Source organism: Myxocyprinus asiaticus, chromosome 21 (genome assembly GCF_019703515.2).
Source record: "Myxocyprinus asiaticus isolate MX2 ecotype Aquarium Trade chromosome 21, UBuf_Myxa_2, whole genome shotgun sequence".
NCBI lineage: Eukaryota > Metazoa > Chordata > Actinopteri > Cypriniformes > Catostomidae > Myxocyprinus > Myxocyprinus asiaticus.
This window is the reverse complement of record NC_059364.1, coordinates 16815881-16835204: the sequence shown is the minus strand read 5'-3', so window position 1 is coordinate 16835204 and position 19324 is coordinate 16815881.

Here is a 19324-nt window from a genome sequence, read left to right as displayed (position 1 = left end):
CCAGAGGTGTAGCGGCTTCCTGGGCCCTGGCCGGAGGTGCCTCTCTAACAGACATTTGCAGAGCAGCGGGCTGGGCAACACCCAACACCTTTGCAAGGTTCTACAACCTCCAGGTGGAACCGGTTTCATCCCAGGTAGTGGTACGCAACACAAACGGATAAGCCCGGGATAGCCGGCCGGGTGTATCGCTTGCACATAGCGCCTTCCACCTCGCTTGGAGCTGAAGACGTGCACCATTAATTCCCAGTAGTGTTCACAAATTTTGTTCCCTGGTTGACTTCCTCCGAGCCCTGTGACAGTCGAGTTTTCGGAGAGACTCGCTGCTGGCCCAGTACATGCACTAACTAAGATCTCTGTTCTGGGGTAGGTGCTCCACATGTGGCAGTTCCCTGTAAGGCTAACCCCATGCGATATATATATATTCCGCTAGTTCGTTTCCCTGCTGGCAAACTGCGTCTTCCTTGGGCAGAGCCCCTCTGCCCCAGTCTCCATGTTTGTAGTAACTCCTCCCCCATTGGGCAGGATCTACCTTGAAGGCTCTCCACATGGTTGGGAAGACCATGTGACATATTCTTCCACTTAAATATCCCCTCCTCTCTTTGGGCGAGGTGTGGTCTCCGCGGTGTCTTCCCCTTCTGAGGGGCCTGGTGGCCCAGTCGGATAATCTGCCTTCTTTTTTAGGGAGTGGAAAAAGAGAAGGTGAAAAGAGGCCATGGCTGGGTTAAGCCTGTCTCTATCTTTGGGTAGTTGACTTGTCCCCAAAAAGGGCCGTTCGTCACTCATAACTATGTTGGGGGAGGTTACATGTCGACCTGGTGTGCTGGCTATGAGGCACACAGTAGTCTGCCTACCACACACCGCCAGTTCACGTAACACAGTTCAGCCAGTTGTGGCGTTTTGTATAGGGACCCCTAGTGTCACTAAATCGACACAACGTCGAGTGAGTGACAGATAGGGAACGTCATGGTTACTGGTGTAACCTCGGTTCCCTGATGGAGGGAACGAGATGTTGTGTCCCTCCTGCCACAACGCTGAACTACCCATTGAAATGGCCAGACCTTATATCGGCTCCTCAGCATAAAACCTGAATGAGTGGTTGCATACAAGCTCCTTTTATACCCGTATGTCCGGGGGAGTGGCATGCAAATACCACTCGCCAATTTTCATTGGCCTTTTATCAAAGACCAGAGGTGTCTCGGGCTCCCAAGAGTGACCCCTAGTGTCACTACATCGACACAACGTCTCGTTCCCTCCATCAGGGAATGGAGGTTACACCAGTAACCATGACGATTCCCCCTTCTCAGAGAGAGTGTGACTTTTACAGCCGTTATTTTATGGTCCCAAAAAAAGATGGCGGCTTGCGTCCGATTCTGGATTTGAGATGTTTGAATTCCAAACTAATGAAATATCAATTTGGAATGCTGAGACAGAAGCAAATAATGTCACAAGTGCAGCCAGGAACCTGTTTTGTGACAATAGATTTGAAAGATGCTAATTTCCATATTCAGATTGTACCGAAGCACAGGTGCTTTCTCAAATTCGGTTTTGGCTGCAAAGTTCCTTCCGTTTGGACTTGCGCTGGCACCACGCAATTTCACAAAATGCATGGATGTGGTTTTGATGCCCTTGAGGCTTCAGGGCATCCGCGTTTTGAATTATCTTGACGATTGGTTGGCTCTAGCTCACTCGGAGACTTTGGCTGCCCAAAATCAAGATGTCATTCTCAGCAATTTGAGCAATCTAGGGCTGTGTGTAAATCTAGGCAAGAGTGTCCTGTTACCAAGGCAACAGACTCTGTTTCTAGGGGTGGAGCTAGATTCAGGCAATGCAGGCGCATCTGTATCCAGTTCGCGTTCTGTCATTCCACTGATGTCTAGCAATGTTCAGAGTGGGACGTGTTCTCCCTGTGAGAACATTTCACATGCTTTTGGGGCTCATGATTATGGCTTTCACTGTCATTCCCCTGGGCATGTTGCATGCGAGACCTTTTCGGTGCTGGAGGAACTCCACAAGGGACTTCAACCACTGACTCATGCATTCCGTCTCTTCAAAGTGATGCGTGGGTGCTACTGAACTCTGTTACCATGGAAACAGACTCGCCTTCTGATGTGGGGTATTCCGTTGGGACAGGTGTGTCGCCGCAAAGTTATAACCACAGCTGCCTCCTCCACGGGTTGGGGCACTGTATACGAGGGTCATCCAGCATGCGGGGTTTGAATGGGCCAGCAGAAATATTGGCACATAAACTGTCTGGAAATGTTCATGATGCTGCTGGCGTTAAGGTTTTCCTCCCGGAGATTCAGGGCAGTCTTGTCCTTATCCAGTTGGACAACAGGACAGTGGTGTCCTACATCAATCGCCAGGTAGGAGTGTGTTCTCATGCCATGCTGAGTCTGGCATGTCACATTCTTCCGTGGGCATGGGACAATGTGCTGTTTCTACGAGCCGTGCATGTTCCGGGCCGGTTGAATTTGGGGGCAGATCTCCTGTTCAAAGAGGCCTTGATGCCCGGAGAGTGGACATTACATCCTCAGATTATGGAACAAATCTGGAGAAGGTTCGGCAGAGCGGAAGCGGATCTGTACGCTTCGAGCGAGATGTCACACTGCCCACTCTAGTTTTCCCTCTGGCCCCTGGCACCACTGGGCATCAATGCATTGGCGCATCAGTGGCTGACAACGCGTCTTTACATGTTTCCACCAATCAGTCTGCTGCACGCAGTTCTGCAGAGAGTTCAGGAGGATCAGGTTCGGCTTCTGTTAGTCAAAACAGACATGTTGTCTCAGGCTTGGGGCAGCATTTGGCACCCCAGGCCAGACTTGTGGAAGTTATGGGTATGGCCCCTCAACGGGCCGCACTTTTGAATGATGGGTTATCCCATGCTGTGGTTGATACCATTCTGAACGCTAGAGCTCCATCAACTAGGAAGCTTTATATGTTCAAGTGGTGTATTGTTGCTTCTTGGTGTACAGCGCAAGGTGATGATCCAGTTCACTGCCCTGTCGGTACAGTGTTGGATTTTTCACTCAGGGCGTGTTCCAATGCGATAATGCAGTGTCTCGTTCCCACTCAGGGAACCAGGGTTACACTTCACATAACCGAGATGTTTTACTATAGTAATAATCTAGTAGCCATGTTTTTTTTTTTTTTTTTTTTTTTTTGCTGAAACCATAGTTTTAATGCAATTAACCATGTTGTTACTACATTAATATGGTGTTAATATAGTAACCATGTTAATTTTTTTGGTTACTATGATTTTACTACAAAATACCATGGTGACACTATGTTTACTGAAGTAAAACCATGGTAAATTTTTTGCAAGGTAAGGTCACGGTTAGGTTTAGGGGTTGATGTAGGGTGTCTGTGGGACTCTAAATAAACCCAATAAACACATTGCAGTGATCCTGTCACGTTTTGTAGAAATGAGGCGAGAGAGCAGGATCTAAGTGCAGCTTAGTTTAATCCACAATCAAAGAAGAAGAGAATACACAGAATCCAATGAAGAAGGTAACAAAACATAACAATCGTCTGTAGTAACATTAACACATTTAACAACGAACAGAACTGACAATGAGGAAACAAAACTAGAGGGTTACTTAGTGTAAATATCATCTATCGCCATTTGCACTTAGTGCAAAGAGCATCTGCCTCATTTGTATTTATTAATTAACTTAATTCAAAGTGCAGTAAACATAAAAATAACTAAATCAATATTTGGTGTGACCACACTATGCCTTTAAAACAGCACCAATTCTCCAAGGTACACTTGCACAAAGTTTTTCAAGGTAGTTGGCAGATAGGATGTTCCAAGCATCTTGGAGAACTTACCACAGCTTTATATATTTAGTCTATCTCAGTTGCTTCTGTCTCTTCATGTAATTCTAGACTGACTCGATGTTGAGATCTTGGCTCTGTGGGATTCATACCATTTATTGCAGGACTCCTTGTTCTACTTCTATTATATTCTATTTGCACAAGCAATGTTTGGGAATCTAAAGTTGATATTTGCTATTGACACAGTAAAACAGAAAATAACCAAAAATAACCAAAAGTGTTTTAGTGAAACATCTAATGTGCCTAAGACTTTTGCACAGTACTGTATATATACTGTATTAAATTTATGCATGGACCGTTTTTCCAAATGAGGATGTCCCAAAATGCCTCCAAAGGGAGGTTTTGTTAGATTTAGCTCATTTCTAGTAACAAATCTGTCCCCAAACTATAGCATATGTAAACAGTACACAAAGAGTGTGGCAGCTGCATTACATTTAATTTATATGAACAGATAAAAACAGTATAACTAAGAACAGTGGTGCTACAGGCTTCCAGGTCTGTGTGTTTTTGTGTGTGTGTTTATAAAAGCAATGATGATGCAGATATCCAGGCCTGTTCATTAAATCAGTGGGATCAGATGTAGGGAACAAGGACTCCGATGGCCTTAGAGGAACTTTTGGCAATGAGAAGATGTCAATGATGGGTGTGTGGGTGTAGACCGCATATTTTTTTCTTTGGTTTGTTTTACTTTGGGAAACACAAATGTATTTGTACGTACAGTATCAAGCTTTATTCTAAACATTCACACTCTCTTTCTCTCACATGCGAGTGATTTTATTTGAGTGGGAGGAAAGCCTTAGATTGGGCTGAAGCCACTCATCATAACTCTAGAAGTCAGATATACAAACAGTTTAAGGAAATCCAGGGCCCTTCAGCACTGAATCTAGCATGTGCTCAGTGAAATCCGAACTGTCAGTGGTTATCAGAGCCAGAGCAGCTGTTTAAGGAAGAACTACAATGAGACAGAAAGAGACTGGCCTGAATACAGGAATTTAGTATATGACATTAAATAATACTACTACTAATAATAAATTCTATATGCAGTTGTAAGCCTCTTTCAAACCAGTGATAATGGAGCACAATGAATCAGATCAAAACTCGGATACGTGCGCCTGTCCTGCTGTTTACATTTTTATGTTCATAAAGAGCAAATAACCCATGGTGTCTTTATGAAATTTATGGCTTTAATAACAGATGATGAAGTGTATAAAAAAGGGAGTAACAAAATGAGAGGTATGTTACTTTTCTACCCTGTTTTTCTTTTTTGCAACATCTTCAATACACGGTTGCCAAATCACAGACAATGCGGAATTGTGCATGTTGTGTTTGGAAAACACCTCTCATTCTTTCGAAGTGCTTGGAATCGCAATTGGCTGCCAGCAAATGGACAATATTGCTTTTGTCTCCCAGTTCTGTCTCTTCTCTCTTCTCTGATCTTGAATCTGATAAGAGATGAAAAGATTCAGTTTTAAAGACTGAGACTCAATCCAGCACCTATCAGGTAAATATCTTATAGGTGAATGCAGGATGGCGTCACAAAATCTCCACATGTCGTAGTGAGCTCTGCAGCTGCTTGTCAAATTTAATTAGAGTTGAGTTTGTAAAGAGAATGTGGGACACAGATTTCTCCAACATATTTAACTATGTCAGGAAATACAACCCGCTATCTTCTATGGCAACAGAGCTGTGTAAACAGCATATAGAGGTGACAATGATCTCTCAGTTCTCTAAGTTACTATAATTATCTTATTAAATAAATTGTTCACCTAAAAATTACAATTCTGTCATTATTTACTCATCCTCATTTGTTCCAAACCTGAGACATTCTCTCTTCAGTGAAACACAAAAGGAGATTTGGTAACACTTTACAACAAGGCTGCATTTGTTAATATTAGTTAACTACATTGGTTAACATGAACAAACAATATTTTTTTTATATTTTTATTATTATTATTATTATTAGAAGGCGTATTTGTTAGCATTAGTCAATTATGAACTATGAACTAACATAAACTAAAAATTAACAATAGTATATTAATAAATTACCATTAACAAAGATTAATAAATGCTGAAAAAAATATGTTATTTATTGTCAGTTCATGATACCAAATGCATTTGCTAATGTGAACAAATAGAACCTTATTGTAAAGTGTTACTGGATATTTTTTGGAGTATGTACTAGTATCTTTTCCATGCAATTACAATGAATTGATTGGAGATTTCAAGCTTTAAAACGGACACAAAAGCACCATAAAAGTATTATAAAAGTAGTACATACAACTCATGTGCTATTTTCCAAGTCTTCTGAAGCCATACAATAGTTTGGGTTAAAAGCAGACTGAAATGTAAATAGTTTTTCACAGAAAATCTTGACATCCACCCTACATCTCCTTGGCTCATTCGGAGATGTCTGATTCATGAACAAATTTTTCTTTTGAGTCAAATCTTTTTAGACCAATTAAGACCAACTGTTTTCTTATGTAAACATGCAGTAGACAGATGTTTTTGACCGCTGTGCCTTGTCTTGCTATTTTTTTTTCTTTCCGGCGTCTCATTTAGGAGTGCCGAACTTCTTAAAAATGGGTCTCGAGACACTTGCTTTCTGCTCTGTTCGTGGCACAGTGTCTATTTTATTTATTTATTTATTTTGCACAAATATGCATTCGGTGTGAATGGCCAATTGAAATGGTTACAGAAGTGTACAGCACATAACGTCATGGTTACTTGTGTAACCTTCGTTCCCTGATTGAGGGAACGAGACGTTGTGTTGATGTATTGACACTAGCGGTCACTCTTGGGAGCCCGAGACACCTCTGGTCTTTGATAAAAGGCCAATGAAAATTGGCGAGTGGTATTTGCATGCCACTTCCCCAGACATACGGGTATAAAAGGAGCTGGTAAGCAACCAGTCATTCAGGTTTTATGCTGAGGAGCCAATATAAGGTCCGGCCATTTCAGTGGGTAGTTCAGCGTTGTGGCAGGAGGGACACAAGTAACCATGACGTTCCCTATCTGTCACTCACTCGACATTGTGTCGATGTAGTGACACTAGGGGTCCCTATACGAAACGCCACAATTGGCTGAACTGTGTTACGTGAACTGGCGGTGTGTGGTGGGCAGACTACTGTGTGCCTCATAGCCAGCACACCAGGTCAACACGTAACCTCCCCCAACATAGTTATGAGTGTTGAACGGCCCTTTGGGGACAAGTTGACTACCCAAGAGATAGAGACAGGCTTAACCGAGTCATGGCCTCTTTTCCCCTTCTCTTTTTTCCACTCCCTAAAAAAGAAGGGGGATTATCCGACTGGGCCGCCAGGTCTAGTCGGGGGTTGTCCCTCCCATGGGGAAGACACCGCGGAGACCACACCTCGCCCAAAGAGGGGGGGGATATTTAAGTAGAAGAATACATCACATGGTCTTTCCAACCATGCGGAGAGTCTTCAAAGTAGATCCTACCCAACGGGGGAGGAGTTACTATGAACACAGAGACTGGGGCAGAGGGGCTCTGCCCAAGGAAGACGCAGTTTGCCAACAGGGAAACGAATTAGCGGAAGATATATATCGCATGGGGTTAGCCTTACAGGGAACCGCCACATGCAGAGCACCTACCCCAGAACAGGACTCTTAGTTAGCATGTGTACTGAGCCAGCAGCGAGTCTCTCCGAAAACTCGACTGCCACAGGGCTCGGAGGAAGTCAACCAGGGAACAAAGCTTGTGAACACTACTGGGAATTAATGGCGCACGTCTTCAGCTCAAAAGGAGGTGGAAGGCGCTATGTGCAAGTGATACACCCAGCCGGCTATCCCGGGCTTATCCGTTTGTATTGCGTGCCACTACCTGGGATGAAATCGGATCCACCCGGAGGTTGTAGAACCTTGCAAAGGTGTTGGGTGTTGCCCAGCCTGCTGCTCTGCAAATGTCTGTTAGAGAGGCACCCCTGGCCAGGACCCAGGAAGCCGCTACACCCCTGGTAGAATGGGCTCATAGCCCTACCGGGGGCGGCATGTCCTGGGCGTGATATATCATTATGCCGTCAATGAGCCAGTGGGCGATCCTCTGCTTGAAGACAGCGCTTCCTTTCCGCTGTGCACCAAAGCAGACAAAGAGCTGCTCAGAGATCCTAAAGCTCTACGTGCGATCCAAATAGATGTGTAAAGCGCACAGCGGACACAACAATGACAGGGCTTGGTCTGCCTCCTCCTGGGGCAGCGCTTGCAGGTTCACCACCTGGTCCCTAAAAGGGGTTGTGGGAACCTTGGGCACATAGCCCGGTCGGGGTCTCAGGATCACATGAGAGTAACACAGACAGAACTCCAGGCACGTTTCGCTGACAGAGAACGCTGGCATGTCTCCTACCCTCTTGATGGAAGTGAGCGCAGTCAGGAGGGCAGTCTTCAAGGAGAGTGTCTTAAACTCAGCTGACTGCAAAGGCTCAAAGGGGGCTCTCTGTAGACCCTGAAGAACTACAGAGAGGTCTCATGAGGGAACAAGGCATGGTCTGGAGGGATTCAGTCTAGGAACCTGATGATCAGGTCGTGCTTCCCTAAGGACTTACCGTCGACTGCGTCGTGGTGTGCTGTTATGGCGGCAACGTACACCTTCAAGGTGGAAGAGGACAGCCTACCTTCCAACCTCTCCTGTAGGAACGAAAGCACTGATCCGACTGTGCATCTCTGGGGGTCTTACCGTCGGGCAGAACACCACTTAGCGAACAGACGCCACTTAAAGGCGTACAGGCGCCTTGTAGAGGGGGCCCTAGCCTTAGGGGTCGTGTCTACCACCGCAGGTGGTAGACCGCTTAGGCCTTCGGCATCCCATCCAGGGGCCAGACATGGAGATTCCAGAGGTCTGTCACAGGTGCCAGAGGGTGCCCCGTCCCTGAGAAAGAAGGTCTTTCCTCAGGGGAATTCACCGGACGGGGGGGGGTCTATCGCGAGGAGCGTGAGGTCCGAGAACCACATCTGGGTGGGCCAGTAGGGTGCTACCAGGACGACCAGCTCCTCGTCCTCCCTGACCTTGCACAGGGTCTGTGCAAGTAGGCTCACTGGGGGAAACGCATGTTTGCGTAAGCCAGGGGGCCAGCTGCGTGCCAGTGCGTCTATGTCGAGGGGAGCCTCGGTGAGGGCGTACCAGAGCGGGCAGTGTGGAGGATTCTTGGGAGGTAAACAGGTCCACCTGTGCCCGTCTGAATCGACTCCAAATCAGCTGGACCACCTGAGGGTGGAGTCTCCACTCTCCCCTGAGGATAACCTGCCGTAACAGCACGTCCGCTGTAGTGTTGAGGTTGCCCAGGATGTGAGTGGCTCGCAGCGACTTGAAGTGCTGCTAACTCCAGAGGAGGAGACGGCTGGCGAGTTATGACATACAACGAGAGCGCAGACCGCCTTGGCGGTTGACATATGCTACCGTTACTGTGTTGTCTGTCCGAACTAACACGTGCTTGCCCTGGATCAATGGCCGAAACCTCTGCAGGGTGCATGCCCGTTGCAAAAAGCGCCCCAGCCCATTTTGGAGGCGTCTGTCATGACTACGACATGCCTGGAGACCAGTTCTAGAGGAACACCTGCCCGTAGGAACGAGAGGTCAGTCCAAGGGCTGAAAAGACCGTGACAGACCGGCATGATGACCATGCGAAGTGTCCCGTGGCGCCATGCCCATCTCGGGACTCGAGTCTGGAGCCAGTGCTGAAGCAGTCTCATATGCATCAACCCAAGTGGGGTGGCTACTGCCGAGGACGCCATGTGCCCCAGGAGCCTATGAAAAAGTTTCAGTGGAACCGCTGTTTTCTGTTTGAATGCCTTTAAACAGGACAGCACTGACTGGGTGCACTCGTTCGTAAGGCGCGACATCAAAGAGACTGAGTCCAGCTTCAAACCGAGAAAAGAGATGCTCTGAACCGGGAAGAGCTTGCTCTTTTCCCAGTTGACCCGAAGCCCTAGTCGGCTGAGGTGTGAGAGCACCAAGTCCCTGTTTGTGCACAACATGTCTCGAGAGTGAGCTAGGATTAGCCAGTCATCGATATAGTTGAGAATATGATTGCCCACCTCCCTTAACGGGGCAAGGGCTGCCTCTGCGACCTTCGTGAAGACACGAGGAGACAGGGACAGGCCGAAAGGGAGGACTTTGTACTGATACGCCTGACCCTCGAATGCAAACCACAGGAAGGGTCTGTGTTGAGGAAGGATTGAGACGTGGAAGTACGCGTCCTTCAGGTCTACTGCCGCAAAACCAATCTTGATGCCGGACGCTCGCCAGAATGTGTTTTTGCGTCAGCATCTTGAACAGGAGTCTGTGTAAGGCCCGGTTTAGTACTCGCAGGTCCAAGATTGGCCGCAATCCACCACCTTTTTTCGGTATGATGAAGTAGGGGCTGTAAAACCCCTTCTTCATCTCAGCTGGAGGGACAGGTTCTATCACGCCCTTCCGTAGGAGGGTAGCGATCTCCACGCGCAAGGTAGCAGTGTTTTCGTTCTTGACCAAGGTGAAGTGAATACCGCTGAACCTGGGCGGGCGCCTGGTGAACTAAATCGCGTAGCTGAGTCGGATGGTCCAGATCAGCCATCACGACGGATTGGAAAACGCAAGCCACGCGTCCAAGTTCCGCACAAGGGGGACCAAGGGGACAATGTCGTCAGACTTACCGGCAGGTGGGGCCTCGCAGCGGGGCAGAGCTCGAGGTGCCACACCACGTCGTGGCTCCTTGTGACCACCCCTGGAACAGCATGGGATGGGGGAGGAAGAGGCCTGTCCTCGTAACCCGTGGAGACTGCCACATCGGTGGCGGCTGTGTGCCACAGTTGGGTGCTCAGGGGCAGAAAGACCACCGCTGGAGTGCCAATCCTGCAAGAAAAAACCCGTGGACGGTAGTCATGATGATGACCGTGCACACCGTGTATGTGACCCAGGGAGGAAGAAAACCGCTCTTTTGCTGCACTGTTGGGTACCGCAGCCACTTGGGCATGTGGTGAAATCAAACAAAAAGGCAACAAAAGATTTTCCACCTGGCCCTCCACCGGGGGATGAAGTGGTCTTCTTACCAGCTCCAGGTGAGTGGGTTCCTTCGTCCTTGGGTCGCCCGTCTCAGGGGCGCTTGACAACCTCCATGGGTTCTTAGGCGACAACTGTGAGATGGGTGGCATCTGCTTCCTGCGGTGGGCTCCATGCCGGGGCCGGGCCGAAGGGGCGGGCTGTGGCGGAGCCGGTGCAGTCACCGCAGGGGGACGCCCTTGGTGACGAGCAGACGGGGTGCGGGATCTTGAGCTGTGCCAGGGCAGGATATGCCGGATAGCCTCCGTCTGCTGCTTCACCGTCAAGAACTACTGGGCAAAGTCCTCGATGGTGTCACTGAATAGGCCAGCCTGGGAAATGGGGGCAGCAAGAAACCGTGTCTTGTCGGCCTCGACCAGGTTGAGCCAAAGGTGCCACTCCTGGACCACTAATGTGGCCTTCGTTGCTCAGAGAGTGAGGTCGGTTGCCAAGCGCAGTTCCTACATCAATTCTGGGGCGGAACTACCCTCGTGCAGTTCTTTCAACGCCCTGGCTTGGTGGACCTGCAGGAGAGCCATGGCATGCAGGGCAGAGGCAGCTTGTCCAGCAGCACTGTAGGCTTTAGCCATCAGGGACGACGTGAGCCTACAGGGCTTGGACGGGAGCTTAGGGCGTCCACGCCAGGTGGTGGCGCTCTGCGGGCATAGGTGCACCGCGAGCACCTTATCCACCGGGGGAATCGCCGTATAGCCCCTTGCCGCCCCGCCATCGAGGGTAGTGAGAGCGGGGGAACTGTGGAATCGGGGCCGGGCAGTAAAAGGTGCCTCCCACGATTTCGTCAGCTTCTCGTGCACTTCCGGGAAGAATGGCACTGGAGCGGGGCATGGCTGCTTTGAGTGGCTGCTCATCAAGCCGCGAGGGTTCAGGGGAGAGCGGAGGGTTCCACTCTAACCCGATGCTTGCGGCCGCCTGGGAAAGCATGTCCGTCATTTTGGCATTAGCCTGTGACTGGGCAATCGTCCCCAAGGGGGGAAGCCCAGCTGAGGCTTCTGCGCCCGACTGGACAAGTCCGCTCTCCGATGCTGCGCTCGAGAGCTCATCATCTTCGCGGGCTCCGAACAAGAAGCCAGACTCGCCATGAGACGAGCCGGCGAACTCATCCAGAAGCCCGACTAGGGTCCCCAAATCACCCTGAGTGCTAGCCGTGCTGGCCTCATACCCGTAGGTAGAAGGACTGAGGCGGGGAGCCGCTGTGGTGGCTTGCTTTCTTACGAAAGCAAGCCGTGACCGCAACGTTGTCATGGTCATGTTCTCGCAATGAGAACATGAACCATCCACAAATGCTGCCTCTGTGTGGGTCGTGCCCAGACACGAAAGACAGCGATCCTGACCATCCGAAGTTGAGAGATAACGACCGCAACCAGGAATAACACACAACCGGAAAGGCATCTTTAAAAAGACGTATACTCTCTTTGTTTTCTGCCGAAGCGCCCAGGGGCGTTCTCTGCAGTGCACCAGTGCAGAGGATGGCGAAGCCGCTGAAATGCGCCGTCAGATCCAGCAGAGGTGAATGAACAGAAGAATTCAGCTCAATGAGCATGACCGTTCGGCTCCGAAGAGAAAATCTGAATGAGTGGTTGCATACCAGCTCCTTTTATACCCGTATGTCCGGGGGAGTGGCATGCAAATACCACTCGCCAATTTTCATTGGCCTTTTATCAAAGACCAGAGGTGTCTCGGGCTCCCAAGAGTGACCCCTAGTGTCACTACATCGACACAACGTCGAGTGAGTGACAGATAGGGAACCAGCAATACTGAGGTGTGACAGGCAAGATATGCCTGTATATCCTGCATGGAAATGAACTGTCTGTCAGTTTGAGTGGCAGCTGCACAGGACAGAAAGGTGTCTTCCTGTTAGTGTCTACTGTCCAAAAATGTAACACTGTTTAGATAGATTGAGTGTGGTTTGTGAATAGGATGCAAGGTTTAGGGCTGAAAAACCACACACAAAAGTGGTAGAGCTTAGTGTATTCACTACACACAGCACCGCTATTTGCAACCCAATGGTCTATTGGAAACATTTAAATGTATGAATTGCATTGTAAGTGTTGCTTCAGTGGTGTGGGGCGTATTGCCAGTGCAACCATACCTTTTCGACCTGGGTTCGATTCCATGATTGTCACACTCTTTTTCCCATTCTTTTTCCTGTCTACTCTCTTATTATTTTCTTTAATACTATAGTACATAAAAATGGATATAAATGTAGTTTTATTATAGTAATATTGTAGTAAACACGTTTTTTGGCAGAAACAATAGATTTGATGTAATTAACAATGGTGTTACATTAATATGGTGTTTATATAGTAACCATGTTTAATTTTGTGGTTACTATGATTTTAATACAAAATACCATGGTGATACTATGTTTACTGTAATAAAACCATGGCTAATTTTTGTTAAGGAAGGTTGGGGCTAGGTTTAGGGGTAGGGGTTGGTGCAGTGTGTCTGCAGGACTTTAAATAAACACAATAAACATGCAGCAGTGATGCCCCTGTACTGTTAGTATTTAATTAAGGGTGCAAATAGTATTTGCCACTATTTACACTGGGGTGCAAACAGCATCTACCATTATTTGTACCAGGGTTGGGGTGCAAATAATATTTGCCACCATTTGCACTTGGGTGCAAATACCATATGCCAAATAAATAAATAAATAAATTAATTAATTAATACAAATAAAATGCATTTACTGTAAGTCTGTTTCTGAATATAAGAGTTCACCAGTCATACTATTCAGCTTTTAGTGTTTCAGTGATATATACATTGAAAATACACTATACTGTTGCTGAAAAAAAAAAAAAAAAAAAATATATATATATATATATCCCTCAGAAACATACCAGACAGATCCTCTGACGTGTTCCCGAGAAACATTCGACATGTTCAGTCATGCATGTCTTCTGAAAGGAAACACAAAAGAAAGGTGTTTAAAGACTCTCTTGCTCACAGTGAAGGGGCAGATTGGTGTGTTTGTTATTATAAGAGATGACTGCTGGCTTTAAAAGCCCATCAGGAGGACCCCTGTCAGGAGATGTGGCAGACAGACCACCAGGCCCAATCTGTCTCTTGTACTCTACACGTACTGTAGATTCAATGACTCATCTAGTTAGCTACCAGTAGAAAAGCCCAGATGCCAAGCAAATGTTCATTTTAAACCAAACAGATGAACAGAATTTCAGTCTGGAAGTAGGTTGAAAGCGAAAACAATAAATTGGTTGCAATTGATAAGAAAAATTATATCTGCAAAATGACACATTTCTCATGGGATATTTCAAAGTTAGTAATGAATTAATATAATATGATTGACAGAACTTATAATACTGCAAACCAGAATTTATTTGACATTTACAGACTGCAATATTCACATATATGTAAACAATGTTAAGGCTCTGACAGCATAAGTGTGTAGTCCTGGGGCAATGTCATCTAAGCCAACAGGATGATAACACAACAGTCCATTGTTATAAGCAGAACAGAAGTTGTATTGTGGTTAAGCTGGTTCAGTTCAAAAGAATTCAACGTTGAAAGAGTTCAGTCCAATTAAGAAACACCAGCAGCTTTCACTGGGTGTTATTCCAGGGCTCGGCCATGTTTCTGTTGGCCTGCCTGCCCAAGGTATGATGGGGAAAAATTTTCCCGCTGTGAATGTGAGATATTTGAACAAACAAGTGTGCACAAGTTACAGCAGTAGGGCAACCCTTAAGAAGTGAAGTCCACTGGGGGAATTGAATGACAAGGGCTGATCTGAATTTACACAGAAGTTTTGCCAGGGATGGGTTCATACCGTCAAACCAGGCTTTGATGACCTTGAACTGATCCTGGATCTCCTGCTGTCACAGGATCAAAGTCTAAGACGGAGATAATGAGGAATAACAGTTGAGTTTGTTATTAAGAATATTAAGCAACTTGGATTGTGTAGGCCTGGCATGAGAGATCTGTCAGCAGTCAGAAAGACAGTGAGCATTAGCTCATCACTTTGTAAACAGATTTAATGAGTTTAAGGCAGTGTTTCCCAACCTTTTTTCTGCCCTGGCACACTTTTTACGACTAAAAAATTATATGGCACACCACTATCCCCCATAGGCTAACCATCGTCAATATGTTTCCTTTTCAAGAACTTGTACATGTTTGAAATTCGGCTATGCAAAAAACAAAAAAAAATAAAAAAAAAAAACAAGCCACAGAGGTAGGCTACGCTGTGTGAGGTCACAGGTGGCAAGAGTGCTAAATGGGTAATGAAAAAACAACAAATTTGCTTTTCTAATTTGTAGATTTGTTCTTGCAATGCCACAACAAATTACAGGGATGCAAACTCATGAGGGGCGAAAAAGGTAAGACAATCACTGGTCCATTGAACATTTTTTCTGGGGATATTTTTTTTTTTTTTTAAGAATAAGCTAAAGGCACCAATTCCAGCTTTTTAGTGATTCAAGTTTATTCAAGTTTACAATTGTGCAGAATTAGTTGCAAAATAAAGAGTATTTTGGTGAGGCTTGCTTCTGTTTCACAAATGTGTTCAATTTTATTAACTGATTAGTTCAGTGACCCCTTCTGGAAATGTCACTAGGTGGCAACAAATGAGCGTCTTATTTGCTATGAGTGAGTCAGTGAATCATTTTGAGTCGTTCATGACCGAAATCTACCAAGAAATTTTATAGTGTTTATGCATTAAAAGAACAAGGCAGATCTATAGTCTTCCTTCAGTCTGAGCATTATTTTTCATCCAAAAAGACAACAATAATAGTCTAATAATAATGAGTTTCAATAACATCCTTATCTTCTCCTTTATAAAAACTAAAACAACACTAGTGTGCTGTGGCACAGTGGTTGGAAAACACTGGTTTAAGGAACAGGTTTATAGAATTTAAAGAACTGTAATGTTACTAACCCCAGTCTTGCATGAAAAACAACACAAAGCTCTCAACACACTCAAACTCTACCTAGTCCAGCACCTCCTGGACCTCAGCAGTTTTGAGATGAACTCATCCTGGTCTCACAGGGGCTGCGCAGGACTTTATTGCTCTGGATAATATTGATTCAACTTTGAGCTCCTCAGCATCAGCCTGTAATGGTGTTTATTCAGGAGAGAGCTGAGGGGAATCTACACTCTCTGAAACACAGATTAAAGGCCAAAGTGGAGCATCAGTCCGCTTTGGTGTCTTTTGGAAACATTACATGCATTCAGACACAAGAAGTTTCACCCCAAAATCAACTCAAAAGCAGCAGGCAGAAGGTCTCATTATGATTCTCTCCATTCCAGTCATTCCAGAAGCAAACAATGAGGTCATCAGCGTTTTCATGTGGAATTGGTAATGAATGCAGGTGTGGGAAGGCTTTTGCTATAGTGGTCCAAGACTAGTTGATTCACTTGTTCTTGTCACCCAAAAATTTAAATTCTGTCATCATTTGCTCATTCTCACATTGTTCTTATAAACCATATGACTCTTACTTCTGCGTAACACAAAAGTGAGATATTTGGCAGAATGTTTCTCTCATGCTCAGAACATGCATAGAACTACATTCTTATAGTGCTGAGCAGGCTATGCAATCCACATCTCATTCCACAGGCCTCTGTGTAAACAGGAAGAGATACAGGATCTCTGCCTCAGTATAGATGATCTGTCGAGTGGGCACAGATCCAAGCAAAGAGAGTGAGATGGAACAAACGAGGTAAAAAGGACAAAGGTGCTGAACAGATACTTCACTGGAAATTTGTGCATGTGCTTGTATTTTACATAGCGTGTGTGCGTTTTACAGGAGGACTCTTACGCTACATCCAGCTGGTTAGTGTCAGGGGCTCGAGTGTTGTGACAGGGGAGTTTATCTAGGAACCATTGTTGCGTCATACACCTCTTAACATTGCATGTGCCTAGTACAGCAGTACAGCACACAGTCAAGACTTACTGTGTAACCTCTCCATCTATCCATCGATCTTAATCATGTGTTATATCTTAACTGGTCTTTTTTCAATACACTGTAATCTCTTAGTATATCTGAGAGAAAGTATTTATTACATATCAGTTCAGATTTAGAGAAAGAAACTACTGATTTACAATGAGAAACCAAAGAGTTTTGCAGGTGAAGAGGAGTCAAAAACTTCTACCACAAAACGTCTACAATATTTGTAGACAAGATTGTTCTGCCTTGTAAGTGAGAGCAGAAGAGAAGAGATCCCTATTGCAGACGCATTATGTGGTTCCTTACACGTAATGTTCTCCCAAACAGATGAGGTTTTTAAGGTTAATGCTCTAAGGGATAGTTCCCCAGAAATGTACATTCTCTCATCATTTACTCACCCTCATGCCATCCCAAATGTGTATGACTTTCTTTCTTCTTCTGAGCACAAATAAAGATTTTTGGAAAACCTCTTTAGATCTCAGCTCTGTAGCTCCATACAATGCAAGTGAATGGGTGAAAAAATGTGAAGCTCCAAAACCCACACACAAGCAGCATAAAAGTAAACCATAAGACTAAGTGTGAGTGAGAAACAGATCCATATTTAATTCCTTTTTCACTATAAATTATCCTCCCTACCCAGTAGTTGGCGATATGCACGAAGAATGTGAATTGCCAAAAACAAAAGAAGAACGTGAAAGTGAAAGTGGAGATTTCTCACCCACACCTATCATTTCGCTTCTGAAGATATGGATTTAACCACTGGAGTTGTATGGATTACTTTTATGATGCCTTATATGAGGACCTACAGAGCTGAAATATTCTTCTAAAAATCTTTGTTTGTATTCAGCAGAAAAAAGAAAGTCATACACATCTTGCATGGCATGAGGGTGAATAAATGATTTGAGAATTTTCATTTTTGGGTGAACTATTCCCTCAAATCAACAAACCCTCCCAACCCTAAACCTTAAACCTAAACCTAAACTACAGTGTCACAAAAAGCAAATGTCACAGCAGTCCAGCTGAACAACCATGTTATTTTGTGGTGCTTCTATGACACTTTCAAAGTTGACTGGTGTGCTCTTCAGGACTCGCACTCAGGTCCTTTGCGTCACAAGTGCAATGCTGTATCAGTTGAGCTACTGCGTAAACTAATCACACCTTTAAGCTTGTAAATATAGTTGGTTATGTAAGTTAAACATTCAAATGTATTGCCTTACAAGTCACGTACTAGTATTGTGTGAGGAACAGAGTGATAAGTAAGTGTATGTGAACTGATAGAGGTAATTAAAAAATTTCTAAAGGACAAGTTGGAAAGATCTTTAAGGTAAGTGTAAAGGAAATATATCAGTTTTCGAGTACAGAGAAATTTGATTAACCTGTCTGCTTCCATGTAAACTACAAAAAATTTTGGCTGAAATACACAGTGACTTTTTAGACATTTCAATTTAATTATAGACACATCAATATTGTGCTATCTGTTGTGCCTGCCTTTAACACATGAGAGAGAGCCACAGTTACTCAGTGTGGTTGTTGAGAGTTTTAAGGCATCCAGAGAGCAGGAGAAAGGGCAGCTGTCTCAAGGGCAGCTTGATTTGTTTATTCACGGTCATAATGAGAAAGTAGATTATCTGCATCTAATTATTCCATCGCTTCATCCGTTTTATGATTCAATGAGTCACATTATTTTATTGATCAGGTCTACAGTTGACATTTGAGTGGCATATTAAAATTTAAAGATTGTATCGTTTATGCAGTGGTTTTATGACGGCTGATGGCAGCGGTGTTTGGGCGGCACTAGCATAGCCCCATATGGAGCTTGCAGCACATGCAGCACATATGGGAAGAGTTCAATTCCTGTCTTTTGAAGGTCTCCAAGTCATTTATAGAGCTCTCTGTAGCTTGTTTTCAGTTGAGAAGTGAAGAGAGGGATGTCAGGGGTTTAGCGGGCATGTCAAGATTATCTGGAACCTGTCACTTAGTGCTAAAGTTGTTTCACTAACAGTACATATTTTATAGCAAATGAAAGGAAGAGCAAATGCTACATCCAGGCAGCTGTGATCTGTGTGATTCCACCCAAGAATCTACTCTCTCAGGAAGCAAAATCTGCCTGTTGGAGGACATCGACAAGCATAACCTGCAAAATCATGGACGCAACAAAGGAAATCTCGGATGTTGAGATTCAACCAGAGCCCAAATTTGGCCTCAGTCCAGATTTGATCTCAGTCCAGTCTCAGAAACTGTGAAGTGACCTCGTATCAGGGAGAGAAAAAACAGATGCTGTCATTCTCAGAGCAGCTCAAGGCTTCTGGCAACAGCAACAGACTCTGGTTCGGCCTCGATGTCCGACCCTGTCTGGTCTGTGTTGGCTAGATATACAAGTGACCAAGTCTGGGTCTCCAGATTGTCTAGTTAAGAGACATTTTCAGTTGAATTTCAAAGCAGAAAAAAGCATTTGATAAATATGCCAAATTTTACACTTGCTGACAAATTTAGAACCCCATACATAGAGCAATCAACCACAAGCTACACTTTCTGTATTAG